Here is a 22,054-nt window from a genome sequence, read left to right as displayed (position 1 = left end):
AACCCTATACGTATCCCTAACCCTAACCCTAGCCCTAAACTTAGCCCTAATCCTAACCATCATAGTAAATCTAACCCTAACACTAACCCTATCCCTAGTTCTAAACCTAACCCTACCCCTAACCCTAATTCTAATCCTAGACTTAATCCTAACCCTAACCCTATCCCTAACACTAACCCTAACACTAACACTAACCCTAACCATAACCGTAACCCTAATTCTAAACCTAAACCTAACCCCAATCCTAACTCTAATCATAGCCTTAATCCTAACTCTAACCCTAACCGTAGCTCGAACCCTAGCCCTAAACATACCCCAAACCCTAATTCTAAACCTAATCCTAACCCTAATCCCAACTGTAATCCTAGCCTTAATGCTAACCCTGACACTATCCCACCCCTAACCGTAACACTAACCCTAACTGAAGCCCCAACCCCAAACCTAACCCTACCCCTAACCCTAACCGTAGCCCTAACCTAACCGAAATTCTAAACTTAAACCTACCCCTAACCCTAACTCTAATCCAAGCCTTAATCCTAACCCTAATATTATCCGTATACCTAACCCTAATCGTAGCCCTAAACCTAACCCTAACCCTACCCATAATAGTAACCCTAACCCAAATCCTAACCATATTGCTAGTCATAACCTTAAGCCTAACCCTAATTTTAAACCTAACCCAACCCCTACCACTAACCCTAACTCTAACCCTAACGCTATCCCTTACCCTAACCCTAACCCTAAACGTAGCCCTAACCCTAAATCTATCCCTAACCCTATCCCTACCCCTAACCCTAAACCTAACCCCAATTCTAAACCTATCCCTCCCCCTAACCCTAACTCTAATCCTAGCATTTATCCTAATCCTAACCCCATCCCTAAACCTAACCTTGCCCCATCACTAACCCTATCCCTAAACCGAGCCCTAACCCTAACCCTAACCATAACACTAGCCCTAACCCTAACCCTAACCATACAAGTAAATCTAACCCTAACACTAACCCTATCCCTATTCTAAACCTAACCCTACCCCTAACCCTAACTCTAATCCTAGACTTAATCCTAACCCTAACCCTATCCCTAACCCTATCCCTAACACTAACACTAACCCTAACCATAATTGTAACCCTAATTCTAAACCTAAACCTAACTCTAATCCTAACTCTAATCCTAGCCTTAATCCTAACCCTAACCCTAATCCTAGCCCTAACCCTAGCCCTAAACTTACTTCAAACCCTAACCCTAACCATAGCTCTAACCCTAACCTTAATCCTAGCCCTTACCTTAACCCTAACCCTACCCCTATCCCTAACCCTAATCCTCACCCTAACCCTACCCCTACCCACACCCTAACCCTACTCCTAACCCTACCCCATCCCGAACCCTAACCCTAACCCTAAACATACCCCTAACCCTAACCCTATCCCTATCCCTAACCCTAACCCTACCACTAACCCTAACCCTAACCCTAACCCTAACCCTAGCTCTAACCCTAACCCTAAAACTCACCATAGCCCTAACCCCAAACCTAACCCTAACCCTAGCCATAACCCTAACCCTATACCTAACCCTAACCCTAGCCATAATCCTAAACCCTAACCCTAACCCTATCCCTAACAATAATACTAAACCTCATCCTAACCCTAACCCAATACCTAATCCTAACCCTAGCCCTAACCCTATCCCTAACTCTAAACCTAACCCTACCCTTGTAGAACCAACATGGCGGCTTAGGTAGACACACTGTGCCTCCTCACACAACCAGAACTGACAGAAAACCGAATGGCAAGGAAGTCCAACACCAAGTAGATAAAAAATAAACATACATCCAGACCGGTAGGAGGGGTGGAGACGGGCACCGGGGCAACGAGGACTCGTGTGGCTGTGGCGGGACCGAGACTGGCGGATTGTGGGACGAACGGGGCAGGCAGTCTGACCACTAGCAGACCCTGTGGCTCCACATTCGCGCACTGATAAACCGAGAGGGCCGGACTCAGAGTGGCGGAGAACAGGGCAGGCAGAGCGGCGGGTAGTACCCTGCGGCCCCACACTCGCGCACAGATAAACAGGGATGAACGGTGGGGAGCGAAGCAGACCGAGTAACCCAGGGCTCCAGTGCGGGAAATAAAGCCTGAAACCTCTGATTGAAAATGCCCCTGGGGGTTGGGGCGGCAGCAGGAGAGACTCCCAGCCTCACAGGAGAGGTGGTTGGAGAGACCCACAGGGGCCTAGAGTGTGCACAAGCCCACCCATTTGGGAACCAGCACCAGAGGAGCCCAATTTGATTGTGGGTAGCCAAGGGAGTGGCTGAAATCCAGTGGAGAATGGAGCGGGTGCCATTGCTCCCTCTCGGCCCCTCCCCCAAGTATAGCGTCACAGCACAGCTACCAGCGTTACCCCGCCCTGCCCCAGGAACACCTAAGGCTCCGCCCCTTTAAGTAACAGCCCCGCCAAGACAAAAAAAAAAAATGGCCCAAATGACAGAACACTTCAAAGCTCCAGAAAAAATACAACTAAACAAGGAAGAGATAGCCAACCTATCGGATGAACAGTTCAAAACACTGGTTATTAAGACGCTCACAGAATTGGTTGAATTTGGTCAAAAAATAGATGAAAAAATGAAGGCTATGCTAAGAGAAACAAAGGAAAATGTACAGGGAACCAATAGTGATGCGAAGGAAACTGGGACTCAAATCAACGATGTGGACCAGAAGGAAGAAAGAAACATCCAACCAGAAAAGAATGAAGAAACAAGAATTCGGAAAAATGAGGAGACGCTTAGGAACCTCCAGGACATCTTGAAACATTCCAACATCCGAATTATAGGGGTGCCAGAAGGAGAAGAGGAAGAACAAAAAATTGAAAACTTATTTGAACAAATAACCAAGGAGAATTTCCCTCATCTGGCGAAGGAAATAGACTTCCAGGAAGTCCAGGAAGCTCAGAGAGTCCCAAAGAAGCTGGACCCAAGGAGGAACACACCAAGGCACATCATAATTCCATTCCCCAAGATGAAACAGAAGGAGGGAATCTTAGAAGCAGCAAGAGAAAAGGAGACAGTTACCTACAAAGGAGTTCCCATAAGACTGTCAGCTGATTTCTCCAAAGAGACCTTACAGGCAAGAAGGGGCTGGCAAGAAGTATTCCAAGTCATGAAAGGCAAGGGCCTACATCCAAGATTACTGTATCCAGCAAAGCTATCATTTAGAATGAAAGGGAAGATAAAGTGCTTCTCAGATAAGGTCAAGTTAAAGGAGTTCATCATCACCAAGCCCTTATTATATGAAATGTTACAGGGATTCATCTAAGAAAAAGAAGATCAAAAATAGGAACAGTAAAAATGACAGCAAACTAACAGTTATTAACAACCACACCTAAAACAAAAACAAAAGAAAACTAACCAAACAACTAGAACAGAAACAGAACCACAGAAATGGAGACCACATGGAGGGTTATCAACAGGGAAGTGGGAGGGGGAGAGAGGGGGAAAGGTACAGAGAATAAATAGCATAAATGATAGGTGGAAAATAGACAGGGGGAGGGTAAGAATAGTGTAGGAAATGTAGAAGCCAAAGAACTTATAAGTATGACCCATGGACATGAACTATAGGGGGGGAATGTGGGAGGGAGGGGGTGGGCAGGATGGAGTTGAGTGAAGGGGCAGAAATGGGACAACTGTAATAGCATAATCAATAAATATATAAATAAATAAATAAATAAATAAGTAAGTGGGTGGAACAACAACAAACAAAAACCTAACCCTACCCTTAACCCTAACTCTAATCCAAGACTTAATCCTAACCCTAACCCTATCCCTAACACAAACCCTAACCCTAGCCCTATTCCTAACCCTAACCCTAGCTTTAACCTTAACCCTAGCCCTAACCCTAACCCTAACCCTAATCCTTGCCCTAACTGCAACCCTAACCATAATAGTAAATCCAATCCTAACACTAAACCTATCCCTAGTTGTAAACCTAACCCTACCCCTAACCCTAAATCTAATCCTAGACTTAATCCTAACCCTAACGCTACCCCTACCCCTACCCCTAACCCTAACACTAACCCTAACTGTAACCATAACCCTAATTCTAAACCTAAACCTAACCCTAATCCTAACTCTAATCCTAGCCTTAATCCTAACCCTCTCTGAGACTCCAAGGACCCAGCTGATGCTGTTTGCCTCTCCCCAGAGGTTCCCCCCCCCTCCCCGGCCGCTCGGCCCCACCCAACACGCAGGCCCACCACAGCGGTTCTCAGGGGCTTCTCCCTACCCAGCGGGTCTGGGCTCACACGTCACGACTTCTTAAAATCTCTCAAACAGGTGACGGCCGGCCTCGGTGAGCCCCCGCCCAGTGCCACCCTGCCACCTCACCACCCCCGCACGCCTCACAGAGCGTCCCCAGGCCCCAGGCCCCAGGCCCCGGGCCCCAGCAGCAGGCGTAAAGTGTTCATGGCTGGAGCCCAGCACAAGTAGCGGCCCCCCACGCCTGGCTGCATTGCTCACATGGAGCGGCCCCAGGCACAACCCAGGCGGAGTCCGACCTCAGTCCGCAGCACGCGGGCGGCCCCGGAGGCCCCGGAGCACGCACACCCGGGGAGAAGGTGACGGGCCACGCAGGAGAGCCGCCACCCGGACCCCTCACCCCCCCCCCACCCCCCAACCCCGCCCCACTGCCGATCCTCCAGGGAGGGCAGCGGTCAGAGGTCCCAACCAGCAGTTCCTCACAGCCGACAGGCCCCAGTAAACCCCTCCCGTCGACCCGCGGACAGCGTTCGAGGCTCGTCTGCAAGAGGAGGGTGTGCTCAGCCAACACCGGGGTGTGTGTGTGCGGGGGTGGGGGTTCACCTTGGGTACCCAGCTTGGGCGATACCGGGAGGCCGTGCCACCGGACTCCAGGGTACACCTATTTCGTCAGGGTGCGCCAAGGAGGGGGGGGGCGGGGGGGCACACCGGCCCCACCCCATCAGTAGAAACACACATGGGGAGGCTGCTAAAACGAGGAGGAGGAGGAGGAGGAGGAGGAAGAGGAGGAGGAAGAGACAACGACAAAAAAGACACGGGGCCCAAATGAAAGAACAGATCCAAACTCCAGCAAGAGAACAACACAAAACGGAGATGAGCCAGCAGCGGTCGGTCAGTCGGTTAGAAAGATGCTCAAGGGACCCAGGGAGGACCTCTAAAGCGTGAGAAAGATCCGATCGGAAAGGAAGGGTACACTCACTGAAATAGAGAGCAATGTGCAGGGAATCCACAGCAGAGTGGACAAAGCTGAGTATCGGATCTGTGACTCAGCAGGTGGGGCAGCGACAAGCAACCTATCGATGGGGAAGGACGGGAAGGGGAAACAGTCCTCCCCTCCCCCCCAGGAAAATAGACACAAACCCGAGGACAACGTGAGAAGCCTCTGGGACCTCTTGGTGTGTGCCCACATTCGCCACGCAAGGGGTGCCAGAAGCGGAAGAGAAAGAGCTAGAGATGGGAAAGAAAAAGTTCCCCGATGCGGTGAAGGAAATAAACACACCAGCCTAGGAAGCGCAGAGAATCCCCAAGGAGACGACGCAGAGAGGCCGGCTCCGAGACTCACCTTCTGTGAAACATCCAGCAGGGTTAGAGATAGAGAGGGAGCCTTTTCCTTGTTCTTTTCCTTTTCTTTCCTTTTCTTTTCTTTCTTTTTTTTTTTTATTTTTTCTTTCTTCTTTTTTAAAGATCTTATCGATTCACTTTCAGAGAGAGGGGAGGGGAGGGAGAAAGAGAGGGACAGAAACACGCACGTGCGAGAAACACACACCCATCGCTCGCCTGTCCCGCACCACCGACCGAGCACGAGCCCCGGCCCTAACCGGGAATCCAACCGGCGACCCTCAGGCGTTCCACCCACCGAGCCATGACAGCCAGGGTTCTCTTTCTGTTCTGAAACACCGTCTCACCCGTATCGAAGGAAGCTTTTCTTTTCGGTGTTTCGGACATCTATTTCACGGATCATGCCGTCGCACTCATCCCATTTCCTCTTCTCTCCCCTTCATTCTTTCCCCTCCGCCCTGCAATTTCCCTCCCACCAACATTCCCCACCCCCCTTTCGTTCACATCCGTGGGTCCTAGGAAGAAGTTGTGTGGCTCGTCCCTCTCCTGTGCTCTTCTTAACCTTCCCCTATGTTTGTTGTACCTACCACGTATCCTCCTTCTTCCCTGGACGTTTTCCCCACCTCTGCCCCATCCCCCTCCCCAGCGGTCACCCTCCGTGTGATCTCCACGTCAGCAATCCTGCTCCCCGGCCCCCCCTCCAGTCGTTCGCTCACTTCGGTTTCTGTTTGCACGAGAGGTTCGGCGGTCGACCGTCGTGAGTCTGTTGTCATTTTACCGTTCCCACGGTGGATCATCTTGTCTCTTTCATACAGTAAGGGCTGGGTGACGGCGGCATCCTTTCCACGGACCTTATCTAGGAAGCACTCCATCTGCCCTTCCATTCTGAAAGATAGCCGTGCCGGATAGAGTCATCTCGCACGTGCGGGTCCTTGCTCGTCATGGCTTCAAATCCTTCTCTGCAGCCCCTTCTCGCCCACGAGGTTTTTCTGGCGAAATCGGCCGATAGATAGCCTCACGGGAAGTCCTCTGTGGGTAACTGTCTCTTTTTCTGTGGCTGCCGTGGAGATTCTCTCCGTATGTTGAATCTCGGGTAGTGTCACGATGTGAAGGAAGCTTTTCTCTGTCAGTGAACGTGCCTATCCGCCTCATGACAGTCACCCTATGGAACCATTTTCAAGGTGGGGGGGTGGTGACGACACAGTGGCGTTATATGTCCCAAGACAAAGTCTCGGTGCCAAAGAAACCAGCGTCTGCCCTTCGGTGAAAAAGTACAATAACAGAGAAGTTTTGGAACCAGTGAGGCCTACTTCGTGGGTTTAAAGTACAGGGGAAGCGCTGTCAGAGAAAGAAAGGAAAAGTGTGTTCTGACGGGACGCACACATTTTTCTCATTCAAGTAGATGTTCTAGACATCAGATGAGTTCCAAGGTGGCTTCCTCGGTCACGTGAGTCGTCCTCTCGAGATGCAGTCACAGGAAAGCGAATTCCTCGGTGGACCCCACCCCATCACACTGGGCTCTGCCACTAACTGTGTCGTTTTTGGTCCTGTCGTAGATAAGCAGTCATCGTTCCCCTCTCTCATGCATTTGCAGAAAGAGAGGAGGGACGTGAGCGGAGGGGTTCGTGGAGAGGACATGTGACTTGCTCTGAGCGAAGGTTGCCAGAGGTCTGTGAAAAGATCTGGATAGACAGACATTACTCACGGGACTTCAGCAACACACTGAAGACCAGGGTGGCCTCTATCACTGTGTATGTGTGTGTGTAAAAGTATCGGTAATCTGGAGGCATCGATCTGTCTCTCTCTACCCCAGGGCCCTGTAACGTTCCGGCAAAGTGGATTTGGGAAGGCCCATTTCGGTGAGGGAGATAAAGGGAGTAGATAGTAATGGGGGGCGGGGTGGTGGTGGTGGTGGTGGAGGAAAACAAGAAAAGACTCGTGAAAACGTCACCGATTGATCGCTCTCCCTGTCGTGTGTATGCAAACGATCCGGCTACGTCGAAACTGGGCTTCACACAGTCAAAGAATGGGTGGTGCCGTGCGGGGGTAGGGAAGGGTGGGTAGGGCTCATTCGCAGGTGTTTTTATTTTTCCATGGACACACGGAAGGAACGTGGGGGCATCCCTGCAGGCCGTTGAGGTGGGAGGAGAGGATGCGGGCCGGTGCGTTTGATCAGAACATCTGAAGAACCTTGGCCGGCTCAGCCTGGGGGGCCTTTTCAGAGGCAGGATGAGAGCTGAGTTTAGCTCCCGCCCCGCTGGCGAGCGGCCCCTCAGCAGGAACGACAGAGGAACCCTGGAGCCAAGCAGCCCCTCTTCCCGCCCTCCACCCCCACCCCACCTGTCCCCACCCCGCTCCCCTCACCCCACCCCAGCCCTCTCCTCAGCCCGAGAGGGAAACGTGGGGGCAGTCAGTCCCAAAGCAGGTCTCCCGTCATCCACACAAGTCTCGCCACGTGGGCCGCTTGGCCTGCCAGAGCTTTAGCCCTGCTGGATTTTCCTGCGGGCCAGAGCCATGGATGGGGGTGGGGGAGGGTCGGGTCGGGTCGGGTCCAGGTTGGGAGGGGAGGTCGGGCGATTCGTTTCCCAAGGACCTCGCTCAATGACTTCCTTCAAATGCAGAAAGCTGTCTCTGCTGAATTCAGGGCCTCCGCTCCTTCCACTTCCCCCACCCGTAGGCCACAGCTTCCCAACTGCAGGGAGTGGGGGAGGGGACGGGGCTGGAGAGAGGATGTTGGAGAAACCGGCCGGGCGGGTCCCGGGCGAGGCGAAAAGACTCCCTGTCCTGTGCTCCCTCTACCCACCCCCACCCCCTCACCACCACCACCACCACCACCACTACACACACACACACACACACACCCCGCCATTTCCCCGCCCAGGAGAGACAGCTCTCCACCATTTCAGAATCCTGGGTGGGGCTTGGGGTGGGGCGCGTGGGGGGGGGGGTCGTGGAGGGCCCGTTGTAGTGTCCAAGGCGACGGTAGACAGTCGCTCTCCGGAGTCTTGGATGCCCTAGGTCCAAAGCGGGGTCGTGAGGCCCGGAGAGAGGAGGGCCCCGGGAGGCCTCGGCAGGGGGTCACTGCACTCCAAAACCCCGGGTCACGGGGCCAGCAGGCACGCTCCAGCAGCAACAGTGTGCTCCAAGCGCCGGTTTTTATCCTTCGCCTCTAAGTTCCCGGAGGGACGGAGCCGTCCTCCTTCCAGGGGAAATCCTCAGTGTCACTCCACATCACGGCTGATGATTTCACTCACCTCCTCCTCAGCATGGAAAAGAGGAAGGTGAAAAGACACGAAAGAACCCCAGAGATGACAACTCTGAAGGAAGGGGGGGAGGTTCTGTCGTGGGGGTCGTGGGCGAAGGGAAGGGCGGGGGCAAGTGTGGTTCCTAAGTCATGATCCCGTTTCGTGTGTGAAGATTTTCTTCTTCCTTTCTTCCTTCCTTCCTTTCTCTCTCTCTCTCTCTCTCTCTCTCTCTCTCTCTCTCTCTCTCTCTCTCCCTCCCTCCCTCCCTCTCCCTCCCCTCACCCCCCTCTGTATTCTTTCTTTTTCTTTCTGTCTTTCTGGGGCAGGGGGGAGGGAGACAGAGAGAGAGAGAGAGAGAGAGAGAGAGAGAGAGAGAGAGAGGGACAGAAACATCCATGTGTGGTTGCCTTTCACATGCCCCAACTGGGGACCTGGTCCAAAACCCAAGCATGTGCTCTCACGGGGAATCCAACCAGTGACCTTTGGTTTGCAGGCCAGCACTGCATCCACTGAGCCACACCAGCCAGTGCCATTTGTTTGTTTGAAAAACTGAAACCGTCTTATTTATCCCTCCCTGTCACTATGCATCGAGGGCACATATGGAAAAAGGCAGCAGGAAAGTGTCAGTGAAGTCAAAGAAAGCATCTGTTTTCTTAACTGGGTGGATGATGAAAATAAGGAGACCTGGGACAGGCCATGACGGTCTCATCACCTGGCAGGAGAAAGGCCCACAGCGGCAGCCCTTTGGGGTTCCATGTCAATGTATCGTCCGAGCCACAGGAGGAAAACTTAATCTTTCTGTTTTTCTTCCTGGAGGTGGTCAGCAGCACACACCTCCACCTCCCCTCAAAGAGTTTTCAATTCTTCTGAAAACGAAGCTGTCTCAGTTTCCCCGCGAGAGGTCGATCACGTAAAAATGTCGACCACAGCACACAGGGAATCAGACACAGTGAAGGATATACCGCCCTGTCCCCCCACCCCCCAGACATGCACAGACACACACACAGACACTCCCAGCAAGCTTTTCATTCGTTTGGGAGGAAAAACAATGGCAATGAAACAGTAATATGTAGTGTGTGGTACTCTCGCTGATTCTAAGTTGAATCATGTCTGTTGAAACTTTGTGGTCTCATTTTCCTTGTTATTATTTCGTGGGATACTTGGCAGATACGCAGCTGTGGTAGGACCTTCTGTGTGCGCGTGCGCAGGCACACAGGACAGGGAAACCTACACGTAGGTGTCTATGTACGTACACACACGCACACATTTTATCTATTTTTAGAGAGAAGAGAAGGGAGGGAGGAAGGGAGGGAGGAAGTGAGGGAGAGAAACATATTGCCTCTCTCACGCTGCCACCCCCCGCCCGCGGGGCGGAGCCCGGCCCGGCCCGGGGACCTAGCCCACAACTCAGGCAGGTGCCCCCACCGGGGATGGAACCGGCGACCTTTTGGGTCGCAAGCTGGCGCTCAATCCACTGAGCTACACCAGCCAGAGCCTATGTGCTATTTCTGAAGGGTGTGCATCCAGGCGGGTCCCTAGTCCCAGGCCAGGGCTGAGGGACGCGCCTAACTGGCGAGCCGTTTCCTCCCGCCACTCGTTCTTGGCGCCTTCTTCCTGTTCGTCCGGGGCCCGTAGCCTTCCAGAGCCCTGCCGCTGCGCCCAAAGTGAATACGGCCGCCCTGTCGACCACTTGTCTCCGGCGATTATAAAAGCAGCCGCCATAGTGCGCCGGTTGGATTAGGCTCAGCCGTCCGATCGCGAGTCCGGCCACGTTTCGAGTCACGGGGCCATCAGGTGTCCTCTCTTCCTTCGTCTTCTTCCTGAACGCGGCCCCGGGACCCCGGGACTCCAGGACCTGTGCCACACCGAGGATGGACTCCTCCCTTGACGACTGACGAACGGCCGTCGAGTGGACTCGGAGATCGCGCACGGGGTCGATCCGGACATGTCCAGGTAGGGAAGCACACGTCATCCATGCCAGGGCGGAGAAACTCGACCGGGGTAGCTTTCTGCCGCCCACCAACTTCCCCGGACAGATAGACAGTGATAGAAACGGTCATCAGTCCAGTGACGATGTCGTACGTGCCGGCGCGCCTTGCTGCTCGATTTGGTTTCCTTTCGGGGTGGGGAAAGAGGTAGAAGATGCTAAGGAACAGACTCTGGGGTGAGGGCATGGGAAACAAGGTGACTGTGGAATGGCTCTCTCGTACACCCGAAAGGGGAAAACAAAGAAGTGGTGGTGGTGGCGGCGGCGGCGACGACGAACACCACCAACACCAACACCTGCAACAATGAAATAAAAGTATCTAATGAAAAACGAAGGGCGCGTCCTCGTTTATCACCTGACTTCCACACACACAGTGTAGTGCAGCGTGGGCGCCGGGCCAGCTGGTACCCCGGGAACCAGCACCATGAGCCTAAGTCCAGCCGGGACAGCTGGTCGACCCCCGCGGCCCCTTGAACAGAGGCTGTTCCGCCGGGTCAGCTGGTCGACCCTAAGGCCACGCGTCCAGAGGCAAAGGACCGCCTGGCCAGCTAGTCGACCCCCGCGGCACCACGCTCAAAGGCTAAGTCCCATCGGACCTGCTGGTCGACCCCCGCGCCCCGCACCCAGAGGCTGAGTCCCGCCGGGAAGGCTGGTCGAAACCACGGACCCGTGCGCGGAGGCCCAGTCACGCTGGGGAGGCTTGTGGAACCCGTGCTCGGAGGCTCAGTCCCGCCTAGCCGGCTGGTCGAAACTCGTGGCCCGCGCCTGGACGATGAGTCCCGCTGGGCTTCCTGGTCTACACACGCGTCCCAAGCCCGGAGGCTGAGCCCGCCTGCACGGCGGACCCAGCCCCGCTGCCCCGCGCCCGGAGGCTGAGTGACGCTGTGAAGGCTGCTGGAGACCCGCGGCCCTCGCCAGGAGGCTCAGTCCCACAGGGCAGGCTGGTGGAGCCCCGTGCTCGGAGGCTCAGTCCCGCCGGGCAGGCTGTTCGAGCCCCGCAGCCCAGCGCCCGCAGGATGAGTACCGCCGAGCTGACTGAGCCACGAAGCCCAGCGTCCGGAGGCTGTTTCCCTCCTGGCCAGCGGGTCGAAGCCACAGACCCCGCGCCCGGAGGACAAGTCCCGCCGGGACGGCTGGTCGACCACCGCGGCCTGAGCCAGGAGGCTCAGTCCCGCCGGGCAGGCTGGTGGGGCGCCGCGCTCGGAGGCTCAGTCCCGCCGGGACTGCAGGTCGACCGCCGTGGTCCAGAGCCCGGAGGCTGAGGCCCGCCTGCACGCCTGAATCAGCCCCGCTGCCCCGCGCCCGGAGGCTGAGTGACGCTGTGAAGGCTGCTGGAGACACGCGGCCCTCGCCAGGAGGCTCAGTCGCACAGGGCAGGCTGGTGGAGCACCGTAATCGGAGGCTCAGTCCCACCGGCGGCAGGTCGACCGCCGTGGTCCAGAGCCCGTAGGCTGAGTCCCGCCGGGCATGCTGGTCGAACCCACAGACCCCGTGCACGGAGGCTGAGTCCCTCCGTGCCGCCTGGTCGACCGCCGTGGCCCCCGTGCACGGAGGCTCAGCCCCGCTCCGCAGGCTGGTGGAGCCCGGCGCCCGGAGCCTGCGTCCCGCTGTGGAGGCTGGTGGAGCCCCGCTGCCGGCGCCAGGAGGCTCAGACCTGCCGGGCAGGCTGGTGGGGCGCCGTGCTCGGAGGCTCAGTCCCGCCGGGCCTGCAGGTCGACCGCCGTGGTCCAGAGCCCGGAGGCTGAGGCCCGCCTGCACGCCTGAATCAGCCCCGCTGCCCCGCGCCCGGAGGCTGAGTCTCGCTGGCCCGCTGGTCTACACCCGCGTCCCTTGCCCGGGGCCTAGTCTCGCTGGCCGGCTGGTCTACACCCGCGTCCCTTGCCCGGGGCCTAGTCCCGCTGGCCGGCTGGTCTACACCCGCATACCACGCCCCTTCCCCGCGCGCCCGGGTGCTGATTCGTTCCGGGCTCGGTGGTGGACCCCCGCGTACCCAAAGCCGGAGGCTGAGTCCCGCCGGGAAGGCTGGTCGAAACCACGGACCCGGGGCCCGGAGGCTCAGTCCCGCTCGGCAGGCTGGTGCAACCCGTGCTCGGAGGCTCAGTCCCGCCTGGCCGGCTTGTCGAACCTCGTGGCCCGCGCCTGGACGATGAGTCCCGCTGGGCTGGCTGGTCTACACACGCGTCCCAAGCCCGGAGGCTGAGCCCGCCTGCACGGCGGACCCAGCCCCGCTGCCCCGCGCCCGGAGGCTGAGTGCAGCTGTGAAGGCTGCTGGAGACCCGCGGCCCTCGCCAGGAGGCTCAGTCCCACAGGGCAGGCTGGTGGAGCCCCGTGCTCGGAGGCTCAGTCCCGACGGGCCGGCTGTCGAGCCCCGCAGCCCTGCGCCCGCAGGATGAGTACCGCCGAGCTGACTGAGCCACGCAGCCCAGCGTCCGGAGGCTGTTTCCCTCCTGGCCAACTGGTCGAACCCCATGGCCCGCGCCTGGACGATGAGTGCCGCCGGGCGTGCTGGTCGTAGCCACAGACCCCACGCCCGGAGGACGAGTTCCGCCGGGACGGCTGGTCGACCACCGCGGCCTGAGCCAGGAGATTCAGTCCCGCCGGGCAGGCTGGTGGAGCTCCGTGCTCGGAGGCTCAGATCCGCCGGGCCTGCTGGTCGACCGCGGTGGCGCCGAGCCCGGAGGCTGAGTTCCGTGGACGGCCGGTCTACACCCGTGGCCCGCGCCCCGACAATGAGTGCCGCCGGGCCAGCTGGTCTACGGCCCCGGCCCACGCCTCGAGGCTGTGTCCCGCCGGGCTGGCTGGTCGACCCCCGTGGCCCGCTACCGCAAGCCGAGTCCCGCCTTGCAGCTGGACGAACCCACAGACCCCGTGCACGGAGGCTGAGTCCCGCCGGGCCTGCCTGTCGAGCCCTGCATCCAGGAGCGTCCGCGTTCGGCGTCCGTGGAGCGTCGTCCGATCGCCCGACACGGCCTGCCTCGGTCGGCAGCTCCGGAACGGCCAGGTGCCAACCACCTCAGGCGTTCCCCCACCACCGACCAGGGCCGTCGTTCGGTCTGTCCGTCCGTCACCGCGGGCGCCCGCGCGTGCTGGTCGACCCGTGCAGGCGGCCATACGGCCCTTGTAGTCCTGCAGGTGCAACCTCGGGCCCAGAGGCCGGGCACCGACACGCCGGCGCCACCGGCACGATCCCGCAAGCACCGCCGGCCTGCTGGAAGTCCAGCGCCTGCGACGTGGCCAAATCGCGTCCGTCGTGGCTCCCGAAGGAACGAACGATATACAAACGGCCGCCAGGTGGCGCCCGACAACCGTCGCGCGCGTCAGCGGGACGGAGCCGGATCACCGGGCGGCCAGGGCGACCCGCCGGCCGGCCGTAGGGCCGATCCCGTCCCGGCACACCACGTCCGCCTCGGAGCTCCCGGCCTCCACGGCGCGACCGCGGCAGCGGTAGGGGGACTGGGAAAGAAGACCTTGGGCTGTCGGGCCACGGTGGCCGTGTGCCTGGCATGCGACAGAATATCCCCTGAGTCGCCTGCGGGCGGGCGCGACAGTACCACACCGAGCTTCCACCCCCACGACCGTCTCCACCCCAATACCCTCGAAGCCGCCGCCGCCGCCTACAGAACGCAACCCCCGAGGCGTCGGGAAGGGGCGGAAAGCGACGCGGCGATCGCACGGGACCCGCGCGCCGGTCTTGGCGCGCGCTGGCGTCCGGGGACGCTTCGGGCCTAAGTCACGCTGGGCCAGATGGTCGACCCCCGCAGCCAGCGCCCGCAGGCTTAGTACCGCCGAGCTGACTGTTTGAGCCCCGCAGCCCAGCGTGCGGAGGCTGTTTCCCGCCTGGCCAGCTGGTCGACCCTGATGGCCCGCACCCGTAGGCTGAGTCCCGCCGGGCATGCTGGTCGAACCCGCAGACCCCGTGCACGGAGGCTGAGTCCCTCCGTGCCGCCTGGTCGACCGCCGGGGCCCCCGTGCACGGAGGCACAGCCCGGCTCCGCAGGCTGGTGGAGCCCCGCGCCCGGAGCCTGCGTCCCGCTGTGGAGGCTGGTGGAGCCCCGCTGCCGGCGCCAGGAGGCTCAGACCTGCCGGGCAGGCTGGTGGGGCGCCGTGCTCGGAGGCTCAGTCCCGCCGGGCCTGCAGGTCGACCGCCGTGGTCCAGAGCCCGGAGGCTGAGGCCCGCCTGCACGCCTGAATCAGCCCCGCTGCCCCGCGCCCGGAGGCTGAGTCTCGCTGGCCGGCTGGTCTACACCCGCGTCCCTTGCCCGGGGCCTAGTCCCGCTGGCCGGCTGGTCTACACCCGCATACCACGCCCCTTCCCCGCGCGCCCGGGTGCTGATTCGTTCCGGGCTCGGTGGTGGACCCCCGCGTACCCAAAGCCGGAGGCTGAGTCCCGCCGTGCTGACCAGTCGACCGCCCGGGCCCAAAGTTGGAGGCTGACTCCCGCCGGGCCTGCTGGTCGACCCCCGCGCCCCGCACCCAGAGGCTGAGTCCTGCCGGGAAGGCTGGTCGAAACCACGGACCCGGGGCACGGAGGCTCAGTCCCGCTGGGCAGGCTGGTGGAACCCGTGCTCGGAGGCTCAGATCCGCCGGGCCTGCTGGTCGAACCTCGTGGCCCGCGCCTGGACCATGAGTCCCGCTGGGCTGGCTGGTCTACACACGCGTCCCAAGCCCGGAGGCTGAGCCCGCCTGCACGGCGGACCCAGCCCCGCTGCCCCGCGCCCGGAGGCTGAGTCTCGCTGGCCGGCTGGTCTACACCCGCGTCCCTTGCCCGGGGCCTAGTCTCGCTGGCCGGCTGGTCTACACCCGCGTCCCTTGCCCGGGGCCTAGTCCCGCTGGCCGGCTGGTCTACACCCGCATACCACGCCCCTTCCCCGCGCGCCCGGGTGCTGATTCGTTCCGGGCTCGGTGGTGGACCCCCGCGTACCCAAAGCCGGAGGCTGAGTCCCGCCGGGAAGGCTGGTCGAAACCACGGACCCGGGGCCCGGAGGCTCAGTCCCGCTCGGCAGGCTGGTGCAACCCGTGCTCGGAGGCTCAGTCCCGCCTGGCCGGCTTGTCGAACCTCGTGGCCCGCGCCTGGACGATGAGTCCCGCTGGGCTGGCTGGTCTACACACGCGTCCCAAGCCCGGAGGCTGAGCCCGCCTGCACGGCGGACCCAGCCCCGCTGCCCCGCGCCCGGAGGCTGAGTGCAGCTGTGAAGGCTGCTGGAGACCCGCGGCCCTCGCCAGGAGGCTCAGTCCCACAGGGCAGGCTGGTGGAGCCCCGTGCTCGGAGGCTCAGTCCCGACGGGCCGGCTGTCGAGCCCCGCAGCCCTGCGCCCGCAGGATGAGTACCGCCGAGCTGACTGAGCCACGCAGCCCAGCGTCCGGAGGCTGTTTCCCTCCTGGCCAACTGGTCGAACCCCATGGCCCGCGCCTGGACGATGAGTGCCGCCGGGCGTGCTGGTCGTAGCCACAGACCCCACGCCCGGAGGACGAGTTCCGCCGGGACGGCTGGTCGACCACCGCGGCCTGAGCCAGGAGATTCAGTCCCGCCGGGCAGGCTGGTGGAGCTCCGTGCTCGGAGGCTCAGATCCGCCGGGCCTGCTGGTCGACCGCGGTGGCGCCGAGCCCGGAGGCTGAGTTCCGTGGACGGCCGGTCTACACCCGTGGCCCGCGCCCCGACAATGAGTGCCGCCGGGCCAGCTGGTCTACGGCCCCGGCCCACGCCTCGAGGCTGTGTCCCGCCGGGCTGGCTGGTCGACCCCCGTGGCCCGCTACCGCAAGCCGAGTCCCGCCTTGCAGCTGGACGAACCCACAGACCCCGTGCACGGAGGCTGAGTCCCGCCGGGCCTGCCTGTCGAGCCCTGCATCCAGGAGCGTCCGCGTTCGGCGTCCGTGGAGCGTCGTCCGATCGCCCGACACGGCCTGCCTCGGTCGGCAGCTCCGGAACGGCCAGGTGCCAACCACCTCAGGCGTTCCCCCACCACCGACCAGGGCCGTCGTTCGGTCTGTCCGTCCGTCACCGCGGGCGCCCGCGCGTGCTGGTCGACCCGTGCAGGCGGCCATACGGCCCTTGTAGTCCTGCAGGTGCAACCTCGGGCCCAGAGGCCGGGCACCGACACGCCGGCGCCACCGGCACGATCCCGCAAGCACCGCCGGCCTGCTGGAAGTCCAGCGCCTGCGACGTGGCCAAATCGCGTCCGTCGTGGCTCCCGAAGGAACGAACGATATACAAACGGCCGCCAGGTGGCGCCCGACAACCGTCGCGCGCGTCAGCGGGACGGAGCCGGATCACCGGGCGGCCAGGGCGACCCGCCGGCCGGCCGTAGGGCCGATCCCGTCCCGGCACACCACGTCCGCCTCGGAGCTCCCGGCCTCCACGGCGCGACCGCGGCAGCGGTAGGGGGACTGGGAAAGAAGACCTTGGGCTGTCGGGCCACGGTGGCCGTGTGCCTGGCATGCGACAGAATATCCCCTGAGTCGCCTGCGGGCGGGCGCGACAGTACCACACCGAGCTTCCACCCCCACGACCGTCTCCACCCCAATACCCTCGAAGCCGCCGCCGCCGCCTACAGAACGCAACCCCCGAGGCGTCGGGAAGGGGCGGAAAGCGACGCGGCGATCGCACGGGACCCGCGCGCCGGTCTTGGCGCGCGCTGGCGTCCGGGGACGCTTCGGGCCTAAGTCACGCTGGGCCAGATGGTCGACCCCCGCAGCCAGCGCCCGCAGGCTTAGTACCGCCGAGCTGACTGTTTGAGCCCCGCAGCCCAGCGTGCGGAGGCTGTTTCCCGCCTGGCCAGCTGGTCGACCCTGATGGCCCGCACCCGTAGGCTGAGTCCCGCCGGGCATGCTGGTCGAACCCGCAGACCCCGTGCACGGAGGCTGAGTCCCTCCGTGCCGCCTGGTCGACCGCCGGGGCCCCCGTGCACGGAGGCACAGCCCGGCTCCGCAGGCTGGTGGAGCCCCGCGCCCGGACCTGCGTCCCGCTGTGGAGGCTGGTGGAGCCCCGCTGCCGGCGCCAGGAGGCTCAGACCTGCCGGGCAGGCTGGTGGGGCGCCGTGCTCGGAGGCTCAGTCCCGCCGGGCCTGCAGGTCGACCGCCGTGGTCCAGAGCCCGGAGGCTGAGGCCCGCCTGCACGGCGGACCCAGCCCCGCTGCCCCGCGCCCGGAGGCTGAGTCTCGCTGGCCGGCTGGTCTACACCCGCGTCCCTTGCCCGGGGCCTAGTCTCGCTGGCCGGCTGGTCTACACCCGCGTCCCTTGCCCGGGGCCTAGTCCCGCTGGCCGGCTGGTCTACACCCGCATACCACGCCCCTTCCCCGCGCGCCCGGGTGCTGATTCGTTCCGGGCTCGGTGGTGGACCCCCGCGTACCCAAAGCCGGAGGCTGAGTCCCGCCGGGAAGGCTGGTCGAAACCACGGACCCGGGGCCCGGAGGCTCAGTCCCGCTCGGCAGGCTGGTGCAACCCGTGCTCGGAGGCTCAGTCCCGCCTGGCCGGCTTGTCGAACCTCGTGGCCCGCGCCTGGACGATGAGTCCCGCTGGGCTGGCTGGTCTACACACGCGTCCCAAGCCCGGAGGCTGAGCCCGCCTGCACGGCGGACCCAGCCCCGCTGCCCCGCGCCCGGAGGCTGAGTGCAGCTGTGAAGGCTGCTGGAGACCCGCGGCCCTCGCCAGGAGGCTCAGTCCCACAGGGCAGGCTGGTGGAGCCCCGTGCTCGGAGGCTCAGTCCCGACGGGCCGGCTGTCGAGCCCCGCAGCCCTGCGCCCGCAGGATGAGTACCGCCGAGCTGACTGAGCCACGCAGCCCAGCGTCCGGAGGCTGTTTCCCTCCTGGCCAACTGGTCGAACCCCATGGCCCGCGCCTGGACGATGAGTGCCGCCGGGCGTGCTGGTCGTAGCCACAGACCCCACGCCCGGAGGACGAGTTCCGCCGGGACGGCTGGTCGACCACCGCGGCCTGAGCCAGGAGATTCAGTCCCGCCGGGCAGGCTGGTGGAGCTCCGTGCTCGGAGGCTCAGATCCGCCGGGCCTGCTGGTCGACCGCGGTGGCGCCGAGCCCGGAGGCTGAGTTCCGTGGACGGCCGGTCTACACCCGTGGCCCGCGCCCCGACAATGAGTGCCGCCGGGCCAGCTGGTCTACGGCCCCGGCCCACGCCTCGAGGCTGTGTCCCGCCGGGCTGGCTGGTCGACCCCCGTGGCCCGCTACCGCAAGCCGAGTCCCGCCTTGCAGCTGGACGAACCCACAGACCCCGTGCACGGAGGCTGAGTCCCGCCGGGCCTGCCTGTCGAGCCCTGCATCCAGGAGCGTCCGCGTTCGGCGTCCGTGGAGCGTCGTCCGATCGCCCGACACGGCCTGCCTCGGTCGGCAGCTCCGGAACGGCCAGGTGCCAACCACCTCAGGCGTTCCCCCACCACCGACCAGGGCCGTCGTTCGGTCTGTCCGTCCGTCACCGCGGGCGCCCGCGCGTGCTGGTCGACCCGTGCAGGCGGCCATACGGCCCTTGTAGTCCTGCAGGTGCAACCTCGGGCCCAGAGGCCGGGCACCGACACGCCGGCGCCACCGGCACGATCCCGCAAGCACCGCCGGCCTGCTGGAAGTCCAGCGCCTGCGACGTGGCCAAATCGCGTCCGTCGTGGCTCCCGAAGGAACGAACGATATACAAACGGCCGCCAGGTGGCGCCCGACAACCGTCGCGCGCGTCAGCGGGACGGAGCCGGATCACCGGGCGGCCAGGGCGACCCGCCGGCCGGCCGTAGGGCCGATCCCGTCCCGGCACACCACGTCCGCCTCGGAGCTCCCGGCCTCCACGGCGCGACCGCGGCAGCGGTAGGGGGACTGGGAAAGAAGACCTTGGGCTGTCGGGCCACGGTGGCCGTGTGCCTGGCATGCGACAGAATATCCCCTGAGTCGCCTGCGGGCGGGCGCGACAGTACCACACCGAGCTTCCACCCCCACGACCGTCTCCACCCCAATACCCTCGAAGCCGCCGCCGCCGCCTACAGAACGCAACCCCCGAGGCGTCGGGAAGGGGCGGAAAGCGACGCGGCGATCGCACGGGACCCGCGCGCCGGTCTTGGCGCGCGCTGGCGTCCGGGGACGCTTCGGGCCTAAGTCACGCTGGGCCAGATGGTCGACCCCCGCAGCCAGCGCCCGCAGGCTTAGTACCGCCGAGCTGACTGTTTGAGCCCCGCAGCCCAGCGTGCGGAGGCTGTTTCCCGCCTGGCCAGCTGGTCGACCCTGATGGCCCGCACCCGTAGGCTGAGTCCCGCCGGGCATGCTGGTCGAACCCGCAGACCCCGTGCACGGAGGCTGAGTCCCTCCGTGCCGCCTGGTCGACCGCCGGGGCCCCCGTGCACGGAGGCACAGCCCGGCTCCGCAGGCTGGTGGAGCCCCGCGCCCGGACCTGCGTCCCGCTGTGGAGGCTGGTGGAGCCCCGCTGCCGGCGCCAGGAGGCTCAGACCTGCCGGGCAGGCTGGTGGGGCGCCGTGCTCGGAGGCTCAGTCCCGCCGGGCCTGCAGGTCGACCGCCGTGGTCCAGAGCCCGGAGGCTGAGGCCCGCCTGCACGGCGGACCCAGCCCCGCTGCCCCGCGCCCGGAGGCTGAGTCTCGCTGGCCGGCTGGTCTACACCCGCGTCCCTTGCCCGGGGCCTAGTCTCGCTGGCCGGCTGGTCTACACCCGCGTCCCTTGCCCGGGGCCTAGTCCCGCTGGCCGGCTGGTCTACACCCGCATACCACGCACCTTCCCCGCGCGCCCGGGTGCTGATTCGTTCCGGGCTCGGTGGTGGACCCCCGCGTACCCAAAGCCGGAGGCTGAGTCCCGCCGGGAAGGCTGGTCGAAACCACGGACCCGGGGCCCGGAGGCTCAGTCCCGCTCGGCAGGCTGGTGCAACCCGTGCTCGGAGGCTCAGTCCCGCCTGGCCGGCTTGTCGAACCTCGTGGCCCGCGCCTGGACGATGAGTCCCGCTGGGCTGGCTGGTCTACACACGCGTCCCAAGCCCGGAGGCTGAGCCCGCCTGCACGGCGGACCCAGCCCCGCTGCCCCGCGCCCGGAGGCTGAGTGCAGCTGTGAAGGCTGCTGGAGACCCGCGGCCCTCGCCAGGAGGCTCAGTCCCACAGGGCAGGCTGGTGGAGCCCCGTGCTCGGAGGCTCAGTCCCGACGGGCCGGCTGTCGAGCCCCGCAGCCCTGCGCCCGCAGGATGAGTACCGCCGAGCTGACTGAGCCACGCAGCCCAGCGTCCGGAGGCTGTTTCCCTCCTGGCCAACTGGTCGAACCCCATGGCCCGCGCCTGGACGATGAGTGCCGCCGGGCGTGCTGGTCGTAGCCACAGACCCCACGCCCGGAGGACGAGTTCCGCCGGGACGGCTGGTCGACCACCGCGGCCTGAGCCAGGAGATTCAGTCCCGCCGGGCAGGCTGGTGGAGCTCCGTGCTCGGAGGCTCAGATCCGCCGGGCCTGCTGGTCGACCGCGGTGGCGCCGAGCCCGGAGGCTGAGTTCCGTGGACGGCCGGTCTACACCCGTGGCCCGCGCCCCGACAATGAGTGCCGCCGGGCCAGCTGGTCTACGGCCCCGGCCCACGCCTCGAGGCTGTGTCCCGCCGGGCTGGCTGGTCGACCCCCGTGGCCCGCTACCGCAAGCCGAGTCCCGCCTTGCAGCTGGACGAACCCACAGACCCCGTGCACGGAGGCTGAGTCCCGCCGGGCCTGCCTGTCGAGCCCTGCATCCAGGAGCGTCCGCGTTCGGCGTCCGTGGAGCGTCGTCCGATCGCCCGACACGGCCTGCCTCGGTCGGCAGCTCCGGAACGGCCAGGTGCCAACCACCTCAGGCGTTCCCCCACCACCGACCAGGGCCGTCGTTCGGTCTGTCCGTCCGTCACCGCGGGCGCCCGCGCGTGCTGGTCGACCCGTGCAGGCGGCCATACGGCCCTTGTAGTCCTGCAGGTGCAACCTCGGGCCCAGAGGCCGGGCACCGACACGCCGGCGCCACCGGCACGATCCCGCAAGCACCGCCGGCCTGCTGGAAGTCCAGCGCCTGCGACGTGGCCAAATCGCGTCCGTCGTGGCTCCCGAAGGAACGAACGATATACAAACGGCCGCCAGGTGGCGCCCGACAACCGTCGCGCGCGTCAGCGGGACGGAGCCGGATCACCGGGCGGCCAGGGCGACCCGCCGGCCGGCCGTAGGGCCGATCCCGTCCCGGCACACCACGTCCGCCTCGGAGCTCCCGGCCTCCACGGCGCGACCGCGGCAGCGGTAGGGGGACTGGGA

This window comes from Desmodus rotundus, chromosome 5 (assembly GCF_022682495.2).
Source record: "Desmodus rotundus isolate HL8 chromosome 5, HLdesRot8A.1, whole genome shotgun sequence".
Taxonomy (NCBI): domain Eukaryota; kingdom Metazoa; phylum Chordata; class Mammalia; order Chiroptera; family Phyllostomidae; genus Desmodus; species Desmodus rotundus.
This window is presented reverse-complemented; position numbering follows the sequence as displayed.